The 16,955-nt window shown below is 40.4% G+C and overlaps 1 protein-coding gene across 6 annotated transcripts in view; it reads right to left on the reverse strand.

Moving 5' to 3' along the window:
• Nucleotides 1-16,955, reverse strand: part of FRY (FRY microtubule binding protein) — a 238,191-nt gene that overhangs the window by 164,502 nt on the left and 56,734 nt on the right. The gene's annotated exons all lie outside the window — the stretch shown is intronic.

Here is a 16,955-nt window from a genome sequence, read left to right on the forward strand (position 1 = left end):
TTACTCCCCATCTTGAACACAGATAATCAGAAATATTCAGAGCATTCAGGTGTGATCTCAGCGTCAATCAGAGAGATCTGATGAGCTCTTCCTCCCTATACTGGTAAAAACATCGTCCCCTTTCTGTCGCTCTGGGCCCTCCATTTCTTCTTCTGAGAGCCCTGTCATGGCGCCCCCCACCCAGTGCCGCATTAATTCCTGTGCTGGAGTATTTAGGCAAGGATTTCCTTTGTGGTGCCGCATGAAATGCATTTCTGAAGACCTCTGATACATTGATTTTATCACTTTTTTTTCCCCCGAAAATAAAGATACAAGGTCAATTTGCAAATATTTATCTTTACAAAATCCCTATTGCACTTTTTTCTGATTTTCATTTAAATTCGCAACCTCAATTATAATCCCACCAAGTTTTGTTTCAAAGCCTTAAACATGCCTGAGGTCAAGTGGTCCTTCTGTTGGTGTGGATCATTTTTTCCTCACGAATTGTGTGGTTTGCATCTACCAGGCAGAATCTGTCTTTTGATAGATTCCATTAAAAAATTAATACCTGATCAGCAACTTCATATGGTTGCTCTTCTATTATTATGAAGGGGACGTTACGTGATTTTTAACAAGAATTTGAAGATTTTCTGTTCTGCTTTCACCTCATAATTGATATATTTTTTTGGTATTATGTCTCCTACTGTTGTTCCTCTAGTTAAGGCACGGTTCTTATTGAAAACAAAGGCAAGGCATTCTCTCTTAGTGGTTGTATCTTCTTCTCATCCTCACTGAATACTGGACCCTTAAAAATCTGTGCTCTTGTCTAAAAATTTTAAATGGCCAAGGACAATCAACCATTGGCTTTTAATTCCTTCACACATTCTTCCTCTGCTGAACTTTTGATAGTGCTCACCGTAGTTCTACACTCCGACATCCAACCTGCAAGCTTCTTCACTAAAGATGCAAAGGTGACACATCCAGTACACTCTGCAGTCCTTTTCCATAAGAACAGTGGAGCATTCAATGAGATGACTGGGAGATCAACTTAAATCAGACGAAATACAGTTTTTCTTTCTTCAGGAAGTCATGAGCTTCTAGAACTTGCTGCCACTGGAGGTCGCAGAAGGAGAAAGCACCTGCAGTTTCAAAATCTCATAAAAAAAGCAGAAATTCAAGTCTATAAAGGACCAGGCAGGTACGTACTTCCCTCTGACACCCCTAACACACCAAAGGCATGTGCTGGGGAACGTGAGAGGGTACGGCTGCACAAAGGGGCTACGCTCATGTGCGCTCTTCCCAAATAGCATCTTCTTCTGCTCCTGTTAGAAGGGAATTGCCAGGCGAGATGGGTGACTGGTCGGACACAGTGGGATGCTGCATGATCTCTGGGCTTTAAATCATCTGGTGCAGACGTACACAGGCTGTCCCATCCAAAGTTGCGTTTGACATCAGTAAGTACAATTTGTATCTCGGACATTAAGGCGTCACCCAATGCCTACTTGCATTTCCCTATGTAGTAATATTAAAAAGGATGCCTATGTTCAGCCTTCTGTCTTGGAATGGCAGCACTATCCCCTAGCACCTTTTTACTGACTTCTTCCAAAGTGCTTTTGAGACAAATTCCATTTCATGTATAATAATCTTCTTTTAACACCATATCACCACATTAATACACAATACAGAATCTCACCGATTTCACCTTATAGTATTCTTTCTGAATAATACATTTCCTCTCAAAACGCATTATTGTAGTGAAATATTTAACAACTTACTGGATGTCTTGATAAAAAGCATACTAAAGAGAAATGCCACCACTCTTAGATTGTGCATTTTTGGCTTTGTCTCATATAGAATGCATTGTTCATATAGAATGTATCTTTCACATTATGCTTCCTGATCTCACAATTGTGTGTGTACAAAAGTACAGCCTAAATAACTGTTTTCAGTCCCACAGAGCAATGTTTACAACTCATCAGTCTGATGACCTACACGAGGCAAAATTGCCCCCCTGATAATGGTTTTGGTCACATCTTGGAAACACTCCCAAAACAGGTATAACACAGAGAAATGGCAGAAATGGCACCGTTCCAATGTAATGCTCAAAACTTGTTCTAGAGAGGCTGACAAGACTAACAAGTTTTGATGTAATACAGCTTCTGCTTTAATTCTTGTTGACTTTATGATATTCAGAATTCAATTACGTACTTCAGCTTGTGGAGAATAGTCTGGTATAAGTATACAAAATCTGTCAGTGTAATAAGCTTTCTAATGATGAATACTAGAGTTTTATGTATTTGATTTATGATATGGCTACATGGGAGTTTGTAAGTTAATGATAATATAACATTTTTTGCGCCTAAGTAACAAATCAAAGATCCAAAATACAAAGCCTACCATGATGAAGCACCTGCTGATTACCAAGATAGCAGAAGCATTGCTTCAACTACAGACATTTCCACGTAACTCAAACTCAGCTCTTGTGACATGCAGTCCCCCATCTGTTCTCTCATCTGCCTTCTGAGATCAGAGGTAGGACATATCCAGGAGCTGTGGATTCCTTGATTATATCCGTCTGTGGCGGAACAAAGTCTATGAAATTTCCAGGCCCCAGCTATGGAAAAACCAGGTTGGGAGAAGTTGCTTGTCACCATGGTCAGAAGTGTTTTTGTGACCAGCACACTGCATGAAAAGCTATTTTCACTGCAAAACGTCTGAGAAATAGCCTTCCAAAACCTTCACTCAAGCAAAGAAAAGAAAATAAGAAGAATACATAGTGCTGGAGGTGCTCACAATATCTATCTTGAGGCATCCAATTTAGATGCCTACACTGGGAGGTGAGTGCCTCCAGCATGACTCAAGCATTCCCAAGAGTTCCAGTACAGAGCGCAATTACTTTCCCAAACAGCCTATTTCTCTTCAGTATCTACACATGATACTTACGGTAGCTACTTTGGTAAATCAGGCACTTTATTTAGATTCTCAATATTTGGCAGTATAGGTACCCATTTTGTTCATTTTTTTCTGTGACTACTATTTATAACAGCAATACAGGCACTTTAGTCCTCTATGTTCTGAGCGCTGCTTGCAGGCATCCTTAAAAAAGCATACGGCGATATGAATACAGCACAGTCCTTGTACAAGTTTTCAGAGCTCATTTTGGTTTGGTATGAAAAGATCTGATTGGCTTTTGCAATCTGAACTCTTCAAAATCTGAGGTTAAATGCAAAGAGTAGCTGAAGCCTCTAAATGGGCGATGACTAACAAAGCAAGTACAGACTACACTTGGATTTTGTATTTATGCTGCTCTCTTTCCTAGTGCTCACAAACTGGTTTTCTTCTAGTTGTAGAAACAAAGTGGAACAGTGGGTTCCTTATTTGTTGCAAACAGAATGCGTCTTTTACCTTACATAGCAGGTAGCGACTGTATTTACAAGTGCACAAATACCTGCTAACAGTGCAAAGCCGCTCTTCAGTCTGCAGTTACCTGTCTCTATCATCCAGACTCTCCTACAGTGTGATTCTGCAAGATATGGCGCACTTCACCCCTAATCCAGCAAAGAGCATAAGCAAAAGACTTAATTTTTTTTTTTTGGCCTAGTTTGTGCTTAATGCCTTGCTTCTCTCTTTGCTAGGTGTCAGTCATTCTGCTCCTGCTCAGCTCCCCGCAGCTTCAAGGCACAGATGTAGACACAGATCCCAAAGCCAACACTAGCTTTACTAACTATTGGAAGTTTTAACACTCTTTTTGATTTTCTACAGCTTCTCCAACTTATACAGCTTTTCCTCCTTAATTTGAGTCAAACGCTTTGTCCTTCTTGCCAGATACTGCTGTGTGCTAAAGTACGCCTGTGCCTCTGATTTCTATAGAATCAGCTGGATTTACATTGGTATAGCTTGTATAAAAGTTTGGCTTGCTGGAGTTCTTTCCCAAAGGAGATAGTAAGGACTGCATATTAGCATTTCTGTGTTTTTGCCACGGTCTAGTTCTTCTGCACAAAATACAGCAAGCCTACAAAGAATGATTTCCAGACCGACAGGGTTCCAGTACAGAACACACGTAACAGATCAAACCAAAAAGTTATCTATTATATTATCATATCCTGAGTTATATTGCATTGCATTCATGATTTCACATTCCCTTCTTTTATAAACTACTTGGAACCTCTCTACAAAAGACTGCACTGGCATTCAGATGGATGCTGGTCATAATTGGATGGCATTCAGGTGCCTAAATATAGGTGTCTAGTGCCATTTTAGGTACCCTGAGGCATGTGGCTATTCACTGAGACTGGCAAATGTAAGATCTACATTAGGTCCACAGCCTTGGGAAGCAGTAGTTGGAGGCTTTCTGCTGGACACTTACATTTAGGTACCTGATCTACATTTAGGTACCTGATTTCCTCCCACTGGTTTCAGAAGGGGGGAAAAACACACACACACACAAAAAATCTTTGTACTAATTGTGAACTGGTAAGCCCACGTGTGAGCCAGAAATAAAAAAAAATAATAATAAAAAATAATAATATTTTTATATTTACTCAGAAAAAAAGACCACAATATTTATATGTAGTGAGTTTTTTTTCTTCAACTTGGCATTTGTTGAGTTTATGAACTTTTTTTTCCTTCCATTAAAATATTCGGCAGGATTTTTGTTTTCCCCACTACAACTTGCATAACATGATACGTTTCAAGCTAAACATTAACAAGCAGCTTGCACACATACTTTGCTAATATCCTCTGTTAAAATGAAAACCAAAATCGTTACCTAAATCAACTGAACTCTAAGTACCTACAATGTCACACAATTTAGTGTAAAACACTTTAGGGTCCAAATTAAAAGTACAGATCGACAAGAAAGCACAGCACAAAATAAGACTTCATTAAGCAAACCTGATTTAACGTGATATGCTATAAATAAAGTAATAGAAATCCTCCTTAGTTTTATGTATTTATATTTTTTTGCTGCACCATTTTGTTTTGCCTTCTGTTTGCAACTGACTGTTAAGATATTGCCACCTAGTGATGGAAAACAAAACAAGCAGAAGCCGGACAGTAAAAAACAATGCATAGGGAATGCATATTTACATTGCAAACTGTGTCGGAATGGAAGATACGTACAGAGAAACAACACACGTCTGTATTTCTGGAAAAAAAGGATAGAAGACAATTTGGATAAAATCACATAAAATATTTGGGATTATTCATGTATCACCCAGCTCCCATCCTCAGTTTGTTCAGTGGATTCACGAGAGTAATTGAACGGATCAGAAGCAGTTTGTGACTTAGGCTGTTACCTGGAAATAACAAATCATAACTACCTACTAAGGATTTCACGGAGCATTAACTAGTTAATGCTGGAATTATGCCTTCCAGACTCACAGTACTGTTATCCTTTCCTCGATTTGTTTTGGAGCTGTCAAACTGGGATGTTCTCTTAAGACTCTGCGGGTTCTTCATTCGCGCAGACCTCCCGTACATGTGCTAACACCACACAGTCCTGTGAGCCAGTTTGAAATCTTCACAATTATCACTGGGGCGTGCACTCAGGCAGCACAGACGCAAGAAATCCTGCTGCACAGGTCAAAATGCTGCCTGCATCCTCCAAGCACAGCCTACAGGGATCAGCAGGCGTGAAGAACAGTCTGAGCAGTATTTGCTCCCTGCTCTTCACCTTACAGTCTCCAGGCACAATCCCCGAACAAGCTGGTTTCTGTTATTATAATCCTTTAAACTAATTTCCTTCTCAATTTTGTTACAAGTCCTTATCTATACTGTAGATAAAATTATGTAACTTACTCCCCAAACATCCCAGCATGACGTAATTTTGAAGAACTTCTTGAAAGCAGGAAATTTCCAAACCACCCTTGACAGCGCCTCTAATTTTGGGTGCCTGTTTCAGAGACGAGATCAGGGACAGAACCCCAACCACCCACTCAAAGCATAATTTCCATGAGGTAATTTATGCCTTAAAGATTTGCACCAGGTCACAGACCTTGGAAAAAGAGAAGCCAGGAGCGGTGGCTGTCACTGTTTTCCTCTCGGTATGAAATTTCATTACACAATGAATACATAGACCCAACCCCAAAATAGTCAAAAACTGAGGGTGATACTCAGGGCCTCTTCCACTTCCTTTCCACAGCGTAGTTTTATCTCTTACACCATCCTCACAGCAAGCCCTGCAAGAGGACAGATAAGTACAAGGCAGGAAGGGGAAGGGTTGGAGCACGCTGATCACTAGATATTGCGAGTTTCTATAGGGTCTCTAGGGATGTCTAACAATTACTGCATGCTATTATAGCTGAGATCATCAGACTTCTCAGCTTCTCCTCTCTTATTCCCATTCCAGCACTGCCCATTAGCCGGCATTCCCTGAGGTTCAGGCCTAGATTCCTCCTCCTCTCTCAGGGCCCCGTGACGGGACACCCCAACCTGTCCCCTCCTCCCCAGTGTGGGCAGGAGGCAGCCGGCTGGGAACCTGCTTTAGGAAAAGCTACCTGACCTTACAATCATAGAATAGAATCACAGAATCATTAAGGTTGGACCAAATATCTTGGAGGTCTTTTCCAACCATCCCCCTACCAGCAATGTCACCCACTAAACCACGTCCAACCTCTCCTTGAATACCCCCAAGGATGGTGACTCCACCACCCCCTGGGCAACCCGTCCCAATGCCTGACTGCTCTTTCTGAGAAGAAATGCCTCCTCATTTCCAACCTGAACCTCCCCTGGCACTACTTGAGGCCATTCCCTCTAGTCCTATCACTAGTTACCTGTGAGAAGAGGCCGACCCCCAGCTCCCCACACCTTCCTTTCAGGCAGTTGCAGAGAGCAATGAGGTCTCCCCTGAGCCTCCTCTTCTCCAGACCAAACAACCCCAGTGCCCTCAGCCGCTCCTCATAGGACTTGTGCTCCAGGCCCTTCATCAGAGAAGTGCCAGAGATGCTGCGAGGAGCAGAGGGAGCAGACAAGGAGCCACTTGCACCTACCCACAGAGGCACAACTGGTCCCACAACCTAGGTGTCCCTGCCCAAACGTGAACCACATCACACCCTTTTGTTTTCCTGAATTTGTCTCCCTAGCAGAATGAAATGCTCAACATTCTCTGCAAGATACCTCCCATACCATGCTGCATTTGTATGATGTTTCCATTGAACATCTAATTAGGGGCAGGAATTTTCAGTGCAGTAGCTCCAATTTGCTCTCAAACACCAGTCCACTGTTCAGCAGACAGTTCTTCCTACCTCTATTTATGCACTTCTTGCAATGTGATTTTTTAACACAAACGTTTTCCTGAATCCTAAAATACATTTACAGACAGGTCTTCTTTCTCTTAATTCTACCACAGCAGTTCCTAAACCTCTCTCCGATTTAAAGTAGGATGTTCTTGTGATAAGCTACTTGCTTACTTGTTCTTTTTTTAAACTTTCCTTTCCGTCCTCTAGTTTTGTCTTTAATTATTAACACTTCTTCCTTTCTGACTGACCTATTTGGACACTCACACCTCACCATCTTCATTACTGTGCACAAAGATATCCTCCTGATTACATCCCTTTGCTCCACCAGTAACGTCAACCTTAGAAACTGATTTTTTACTTTCCTCGTAAAATGAGAATAAACCTTTTGGAAGAGTTTCAGCCAACTTCCCTCTATTACAGATCACGGTAAGGTGGACAGCAGGTCAGACTGTGCTACATTTGCTGCCTCTTCCACCTTCCTATCAGGTGTCATGCTCTCCCTGCTATCAAAGAGGCTGCCAGACCAGTCGGGCTCAGGTCTGGGGCAGCACATGCACACCCTGTAGCATAAACACCTCCACCCTGTATGGGTTTTATCTATAAAACATTCACTCTGAATTATTCAAAAAAACGCTATCTCTCACAACACCTGCAAAGGAATTAGCCAGTTAAAGCAGGGAAACCAAGCTCACGTTGGGATTAGCCGATTTCAGATAACTACCAACAGTTTTTGCTGCTCTTTCAAATGATCCAGAAGTATCAAATTGTATGTATCACTGCATCAGCTTCCCGCACTTCTCTTGCACGTATTGCCACATACCGTTTCAAACAAGACTGCTCATCCTTTGGAAGAGGAATCACGCCTTTGCTACAAGTGAAGTGCTTGGCACGCAGGAGGCTTGGTTTGTTATGGGACGAGCAGTTTTTTTTCTCATTTTACTCAGAAATGCTACCAAAGATTCAAAGTTCAGATTCAGGTAGCTCAGGCAAGCATTACCTCTAGCTGGAGCAGTGATCTGATTACTCAGCTAGATAACATCTATAACTTTTTAAACTTCTTTTTTGTTTCAAGGTAGGATGAAGAAATACTTCAGAAAATCAGGATTACCTAAGAAGTCGTGCCAAGTGGTTGACCAAAAAATTATTCTTCTTCCCCTGACACTGTGTTCACAAACACAGTGTGCACACGAACAGACACTTCATAGCTCACCTGACACCTTTAATAGTTAGGTGTCAATCGCCTTCATCCTTTTGAGAATACTTCTATATATCCGAAGAAAACACAGCTAGCTACCTGCAAAAATCGTCATGACTCCAATCACCAATTGTCTCACAGCAACTCTATAAATGACTGCAGTGTTGTAGTGTCAGGAAAAGTCAGGCCATAAGATTTCACACTGAACTCTGTCTCATGACTGTTACCCCCTCCAGTCCTTGCTCATTACGTGCAGACAACCCTGGGGTTACAGCTCCTGCCATCGCGCTCTCCTGTTGCTACTCAAAATTATTTTCCTCAATTCTTAGAAGTGATGCCAGGAAAACACCTCAATCCCAAGCAGTTGTTGAAGGGAAAGTTTTAGGGAGTTTTGAAATCCCCTTGTGTATAAACTTCCTGGGCAAGCAAGGAGCAGTGAGACAGGAGGTAAGGGGTTTGTTATGTAATGCTTGCACAACTGCAGGCTTCGATGCTTGATAGATAGGAGCTAAAACTCTGCTTAAAAACAAAACAAAACAAACAAACAAAAAACTTACTGGTCTTACATAAGAACACTTGTTCTGACTCGCAAAATATTTTCATAATGTTTTTAAAGCATATGGAATAAAACTTTTTTTTATAAGCATGTAGCACATGCTGTTTCACCTTGCAAAGTAACCTGTGGGAGGAGAGAACTCAATTACAGACAGAGTTTTTCTTTGCTGTATTTTTTTTCCCCTCAACATAGTAAGTCTTAATGGATGAGCACTTGTGCAAGGGCTATCCCTTGCTGTGGTGAAGGTTTTACAATAGCAATGTTCCCACCTGGACCCAGGCCATAGAGTTATAGAGCTCTAGCATCCTTTGACTTGCTGCTTCTCTAGAGAAGCACCCTTTTCTTCACAGAGGCAAGGTTAAACACATGCAGCCTTCGTAATTGGGTCCTTTGTATCCTTCAGAGTCTGTCCCTTCTCGCTAGAAAACAATGTCTTGGTTTTCTGTGAAATACAGGTTCTGACACGGCTGCCTGCTTATTGTAGAAAAAGGCAGATAATGTGTACTACCTGTTTAAGAGGGTAACATTACTCTAAACTTCTCTCATGCTAGATTTGAATGGAAATTGCAATTCAGTGAAAAAACATACAAAACAAAACTTTAAATCTGCTTCCTATTTTGCTGAGAAAACAACATTATTTCAGGCTTAGTACCCAGGGAAGAATGCACACAAAGATGTCACACTTAAAACTGAGTGTTTTCCTAGCAAAGACAGTGGTAATTACAGTTCCTTTAGCTACACTTAAAATGATTAATGATACTGAGTCACCACTGGCTCAGTTTTCACAGGTATTTAGCTCCTGAAATTTCTAACAGTTGCTTTGTAGATTATTAAGTGCCTAGTCTGGGTAAGGATCGAACTCCTAATAGCTGTTTGTCTACTGCATCATTAAAGGCTTTGAAAATCTAAACCCATGTTTTTAAAGTTATTAAAATGAGCTCTCATCCTCCTCCGTGCTTTTTCTTTCAACAGACTGAATGAGGAAAATGGGCTCCTTCCTCTTCACCTCTGGATTGGCTTCCGAGCTGTGAAATGAAATCCAAGGTAAAGGGCTTATAACTGAAAACAATCCACTGACACGGGATGCTTATTCCAGTATTTGAATAAGATGCGTAAATCTGTAGAACATGAAGTGATGTGTAAGTCTGTAGCAGTTAAATTTTCTAACAGCCTAGCTGAATAGATAACATCGATCCTAAAAAACAACTGGGATCCACCTGCTCTGAAGCCTCTCATGGGATCTGGGGGGGACACAGAGCCCTCGGGGCCATGGTGCGGGGAGCTGTGCTCCTGGGTGTGGAATTGGAGCTCACGCTGGAGCGGCGGCGCTTGGTGACACGGTATCCTGCCACCTCACGCAGGTCACTGATGCATGAACCTTGCCTGAACTCTCTCACAAATCTAGGGAGGTCATCACTAGCTCCTGACTAATTCAGTGAACTGCAAGCATCAGCACGGACAGAATCCAAAGCTGAAACGTCCCCAACAATGTCAGAATATTTCTTCCTCTTCCAGTAACATTAAAGATTTGTCTTTGGGTGTGTTGTCATGTTTGACTTAAGCCAATCTAAAACTGTGCTACTGATGGAAAAGGTGTGAAGTCCTCCCATCCTCATCCTTCCCCCCACATTTCCATCAGGTCTCTTAGGCTGGCACTAGTTTGGAGCATAAGTTTGACCTGGGCGGTGTTTGTGTATTTTGCGAAATATGGTAGGGGCTACAGCACTACCTTCAGTTGACCAATGCAGCGATGAGTCTCGCCATAGACACGTACCATCACTATAATCAACACAAAGGAGGCTACATGAATGCATGGATGTTTAGGTGGGGAAAGAAGTGAAGGAAAACATATATACATTTTTAATTGGGGGAAAAAACAACAACAAAGCTACACTTTCATAGGTATTACATAGTCAAATAGCTTTCCCAACAGCGCTAATTTGTATTTCCAAACACCTACAACAGGCACTGTGCTTTATTGAAGAACGTTCTTCCAAGCTACCCCTCTGGCTGAGCCATTGCTAAACTTTGGCTTCTCCAGGAACAGATGTATTCTAGGACCTAATTGCAAGCAACACTGCCCAACAATGAGCTTAAAGGTTTTAAGAGCCACAACGGACCACTATAATCAATCAGATCTCCTGCATAGGTCAGACCAGAGAACTTATTTACTTTGGTCCACTTACAGTGAATTCAGAGTTGCCAGACAAAACAGAAACACCCTTACGCAGCTCAGAACTGTTACAAGTACACTAGATACAAATTAAACCGTTTGCAAATGCTAACATAGACTAGAGCTGACTCCACAAATATCTATAAGATGCAAACGTAATATCTCACATGCACATACATATGCAATACACTCTAATAATTCTCAATAACATACAGTCACATCAAAATATTTACACTAAGATATCCATCTATGTGGACAACTGGCTGTACACTATTATTAAAGAGCAACTACCACAACTCATATTTGTTTCTGTGAGGTTTTGTCAGAAGATTACGATACTAAGCTGATACAGAATCCCATGTGGCTTACTCTACATAAGACAAAAACAAAAACAGATTGAAAATGATGTAAAGAGAAAAATAAACAAGTTTTACTATCCAGATATATACAGAATCTTAAAGCAAAATCCACTCTATAGTTCTGGGGTATGGGTATATAAATTTACATGTATTTGGTGAAACTTTCTGCCATGGTATAAACACTGGTGGTAAAATAGCTCACACAGACTTGCTCTGCTAGCAAGGCAGAATCTAGCTAATGAAACGTTGAAGTGAGGAAAGTCAGCTCCAGAGAAAAAGGGAGCATACATAGCCGAAAGATCCTCTGTTATCAGTTCTTCATTGTAGCTGTTCCCATGGACACACAGCTGACAATCTGTACCTAAAGTGAATCTGAGCTGCTGAATAGACGAAGATACTGTGACCTTTGAAAATAAATTTAAAAAAAAAAAAGGAACCATGAATTAAATATCTCAGATATGATTCACTTATCACTATGTATGTTTATACATAGTTTTCCCTTTTAATATGTTTCTTTGGGGATATGGAAAGGAACATATATGCAGCATCCTCTTCAAATTCATCTTAAAACAAATATTGAACAACTCAATGGTTGTTAAAAAGAAATGTGCTCATAATATATTGCATGAAACAAATGTGCATTCAGCACCTGATGCACAGAAATAGCACTGAGCATGCTAAGAAATATTAATTTGAACTCAAGATGTTGTAATGAACATAACTGTCATTCATACTGTAAATACACACAACTAATTTTAACCCCTCTTCACAGTAGTTTGTTTACATAAAGATCATCCACAAAAATTCTGAGTGAAATCTTATTTTGCTCTTCACAAAACAATAGAGCCTTCAAGCAAACAAAATCCTCAGCTCTTTGAAAGGTCATTCTAGACCACGACATCTGGGTGTCTTCTGACACTCAGGGGCTATCTTCACAACAAGGACATATTGTACTGCTGTACATATTGCAAGTGTTACACAGATTCACTGTAATTAAATGCAAAACACTTTCTGTGACATTCATTTATTCTAAGGCTGCTCTAAACAGGAGCAACAAATGAAAGAAGACAATACCATCCTGTTGGTTTTGGGGGAAGCTTCCCTAAAAGCTAAGTGATAAAACACTGTACCAGAATACTGCTAGAGGTCCCATGTGTCCTTACCACTACTTTTAAGCCAGGTCTCTCATTTACACTCTTAAGTAAATACTATGCAAGAATATATTTTGTATTTTCATGTTTTACAGGATTCTGTTCAGTATGCATGGATATGGATATAAGACAAGGCAATTTATATATATACATATATAAGTATATACTATAATACACATATATATGTATTATATTATTATAATATATGATACATATATATTTACAGGGTGGGGAAGTAAGGACGTTACATTGCATGATGCTAACATGATTGAATACCCATAAGAAGTTACTTAAAGCAGCTGGCAACTAGCAGCAATGGCAATTGGCAGCAATGCTAGTGACAGCTTGTATCTTCTGCACGTGAGGCACCTCAGCACGACATCCTGGCTGACAAAAAGCCTGCGGGATATGACCCACACAACTGATGGAATTCCAGAAATACTGTTGTGTATAGAGAAGTACTTTATGTTCAAGGTGTCTGAATTTTGTGTTAGCAAACATAATGTAGTATGCAAAAGGATCAATAATGCTTTATTAAAAATAAAATGAAATAAGTGTTCATGAATACAAACAAGCACTATAACTAATCATTATTTTAAAAAGACCACAATAACTTACGACTGAGAAGCACAAAAGCCCATGCTTTATTATTTTTAAATGTGAGGTTTCAGAAATGATCCTGTCACGTTTTTGAGAGCTTGGATTATGAATCATCAACGTGTGGGCTAGCAATATTGTTTGCACAGGAGAAACACTTGGTAACATCATCCTATGAAAGAATGGAAGCAGAGAAAAATTTACCCTTTTGCCCTCTTTATGTGTCTGTACATGATCCCTTGCTTGGCTAAAATAGAAAAGCCGAAGGTAGGCTGCCAAGGTAGGATTTATTTGACTAAATAAAGGTGTTTACAATATAACCACCTCAAATTCAGTTCCTCAGCTTGGACATCTTCTAAGTAGTATATGGAAATCAGGGCTGATTCACCCCATTTAATGTTGACATCTACAACAGATGACATAGACTAAGCCCTAACAGGACCCACTTCTCTCCAGTGACCACAAAGGGACACCTATTCAGCAAATGTCTGGCTTTGGAAAGATGAGTTCCACCTGGTTGCCCAGATCTGAAAGCACTCCTAGTTACAACCCCCAGAAAGAGTGATGCTGGCTTTCTCATCAGACTGCCCCTCTGCTGTGGCTAGCAAGCCTTAAGACGTAAAACCAAGCTACTGGGAGAGCACAAAGCCATTTCTCACTGTCCTCAGCTTGAAGCCCAACCTAATGCTACACAATATTCATGCCCCTAAACACTGATTTAGATGCTGAATTTAGCAGCCTATACATGCAAGTGGGATTACTGCAAGTACCTGAAGCTATCTAATAAAAAAAAAAAAAACAAAACCCTTCCTTTTTCTTTAAGATGACAAATCTGATAAGGAATTGCACCTGTTCCCTCTAGACCTCTGTTGTGAGAATGGAGCAACATTGCTGTATATGGAAGCTCCTTCTCCTATTCCCCCCCAGGGATATGGAGTGGAGGAAAACAAAGGAGATGAGAAAAAAAAGGTAAGGTGTCTGCCACTCCTGCAACAACAGCCATTGCCTACAGGCAACACGTAAAGTTTAATGTAGGTTTATAGGATTGTTTTGACAGTTTTATCATTTATCTTTCACAAAAAAAAAAAAAAGCAAAAAAGTAGATGATATTTTTCTGATAACATTTACTGGGCAAGATTGTCAACAGAAAGAAGAACCAGGAAATTCCACAACCACCACAAGTTTTAGAAAGTGGAGTAAGAGAATTGTTATGACCTCCAGTAATACAGAATGGGTTATGAACTAAAGTACTGGTAGAAGTATTAGGTGACACACTGAGCAGAACTGGGGTAAAAATGTATCAGTTTGACTTTTCCTTTTATTGAGCTTCATCAGATTCCTATTAAACAGTATGGCCCCAGTCCTGACCTCTGGGACACACTGACCTCCAGGTAGACGTCATGTCACCAATCACAACCCTTTCAGCCTGGCAGCTCAGCTTTCAACCCACCTCACTGTCCTTTCATCTAGTTTGTATTTCATTAGTTTGTCTATGGGGATGTTACAGGAAATATCATCAAAAAGCCTTTCTAAAGTTGAGATAAACATCATCATCTCCTTTCTCATCATCCACCTCATCCACCGAGCCAGTTATCTTACTGTAGAAGATTACTGAGTTGGTCAAGCATGATATTTCCTTCATATAAACATGCTGACTTCTCCCAGTCATCTACCTCTGTATCTGGAAACTGGTTCCAGGATTATTTGCTTCATCACCTTTCCAGAGATCAAGGTGAGGAGGCTGACTAGCCCTTTAAGTCCGTGAATCCTGTTTTTTGCTTATCTGGAAGACAGGAGTTGCATCTGCTTTATTCCAGCCCTCAGTAACCTCCCACAGCGGACATGAGCTTTCGGGACTGGCCTCACAATTACTTGGCCAGCTTCCTCAGCACTTGTGGTTGCATCCTATCAGGTCCCATAGGCTCACGTGTGCCCAGTTTGTTTAAAGTGGTCCCTAACGTGTTACCCCTCTACCAAGGGTTAGAGGATAAGTCTGCCATGCTCCAAGCTTTCTTACTGGTTTCTGGGGCCTGCAATTCCTGAAGGCCAGCTTTACCAGTAAAGACTGAGGCAAAGAAGGCATTGCGTACCTTGGCCTTTTCCATCTCTATTGCAATACTTCTTCCTGTTGTTGTGTTACACATTCAACTCAGACCTCTTCCAGGGCAGGCTTTCAAGTCGGAAGAATCAAAATATAACAATCTGATTATGCAGACTTCTTTATCAAGTATAAATTAAGGCTTTGTGAAAGAAATATGCTTAACCCTGAAAGCAGGTAAAGGACAAACTGTAACACTACTCTCACTTAAGAGTCACCTAACATTTATTATGACAAATCTAGACTTGAGTGACACTATTATTAGCTTCTAAAGAGAGAAATGCTGGTTTTCTAGATCCAGAATGAATTTAGAACTGGACATACAGTGACTTTTACACATATACTTGGTTTATCTTCAATCCACTAGGCAGAAAATGAAATACATTTCAGACCCCCAAAATGCACGTTGTTAACTTCATTTGGTTTCTGGTATTCTGCTTTTCTTGTCATCCTTCCTCTGCAGTGATACCTATGTGTGATAGTGAAACCTCTTCTGCAGATCAGACTTTTTAATTCATAGCAGGGCCACAGCATGTAGTAGAAAGATAACATTCAAATGATCCTCTATACAGGAGTCAATAATCGTCCATCAATATCAATATGGATTTATCAATAATGACGAAAAACTAGACAAGTTCCCTTGCAAGTACCTCAAGGTGACTCATTGAACAAACTGGTACTGAGTTTTAATGACCTTTTTAGTCAATAAATTTATGTCTTTCTGGCCAGACTGTTGATTCAGCTACGTTAGGCCACGAAGAATACACGTGCCTCTCTTAATACTTGTAGGTTTTCTTTGGCCACAAGGCCTGATAGCATGAAACAGCCTACATGCATACAGTAAAACAAAGATATGGTGGCAACATCCAACTCTCCATTCCTGGGCTCTTGCTAACTTCTGAACTGTGCCTAAGAACAGTCAGGGGAGACAGTGGTGGTCCAGACAAAATGGTGATGAAATGGGACAGCTTTGGTAGAGTGATTTCTCTGACTTGAATATGAGGAATGGGAGAGAAGAGACAGGCTGGACTGATTAGTTTAGAGATTCTAAACAACGTAAAAGATACAGGACAAGCAAGGTTACAATAAGAAAAATGGCATTTATTGACTGCCCCTCTTTGTACCACACTAAACCTTATGCTTAATAAATATTGTTTTGCCAACCCTTCATTGTTTGCATCTCAAAGAAGATCACCCCTAGAAGAGGCTTGTTAGGAAAAGAAGGTAATTCACAACAGCACAGAGATGCACACTAACGTGTTCTGGAACTACAGCATATTGTCATTAGAGACAGTAAAATTTCAGAAGCAGTAAATCCAAAGACATAGAACAAAACCCCACAGAAAGTCAAGCAGTATCCTCAGGTAGTGTGAAAACAAACAAAAATCCTCATACAACCAAACATAACACAGAATGCCTTGAACTCCTGAAGTCAGATTCCCCATTTAAGATCCAATCTCTTAAATTAATAAAGTTCATGTTCCATTCAAAGAGTATTCCATTCTATGCTCTTGATTACTAGAAATAAAGACATTTAATATGAGGGATACAGTTGATGTAATTTGTTCTTCATAAAAATCTAAATACATGAACTCAGTATCTGTCAGCC

The sequence above is a fragment of the Anser cygnoides genome, chromosome 1, assembly GCF_040182565.1.
Source record: "Anser cygnoides isolate HZ-2024a breed goose chromosome 1, Taihu_goose_T2T_genome, whole genome shotgun sequence".
NCBI lineage: Eukaryota > Metazoa > Chordata > Aves > Anseriformes > Anatidae > Anser > Anser cygnoides.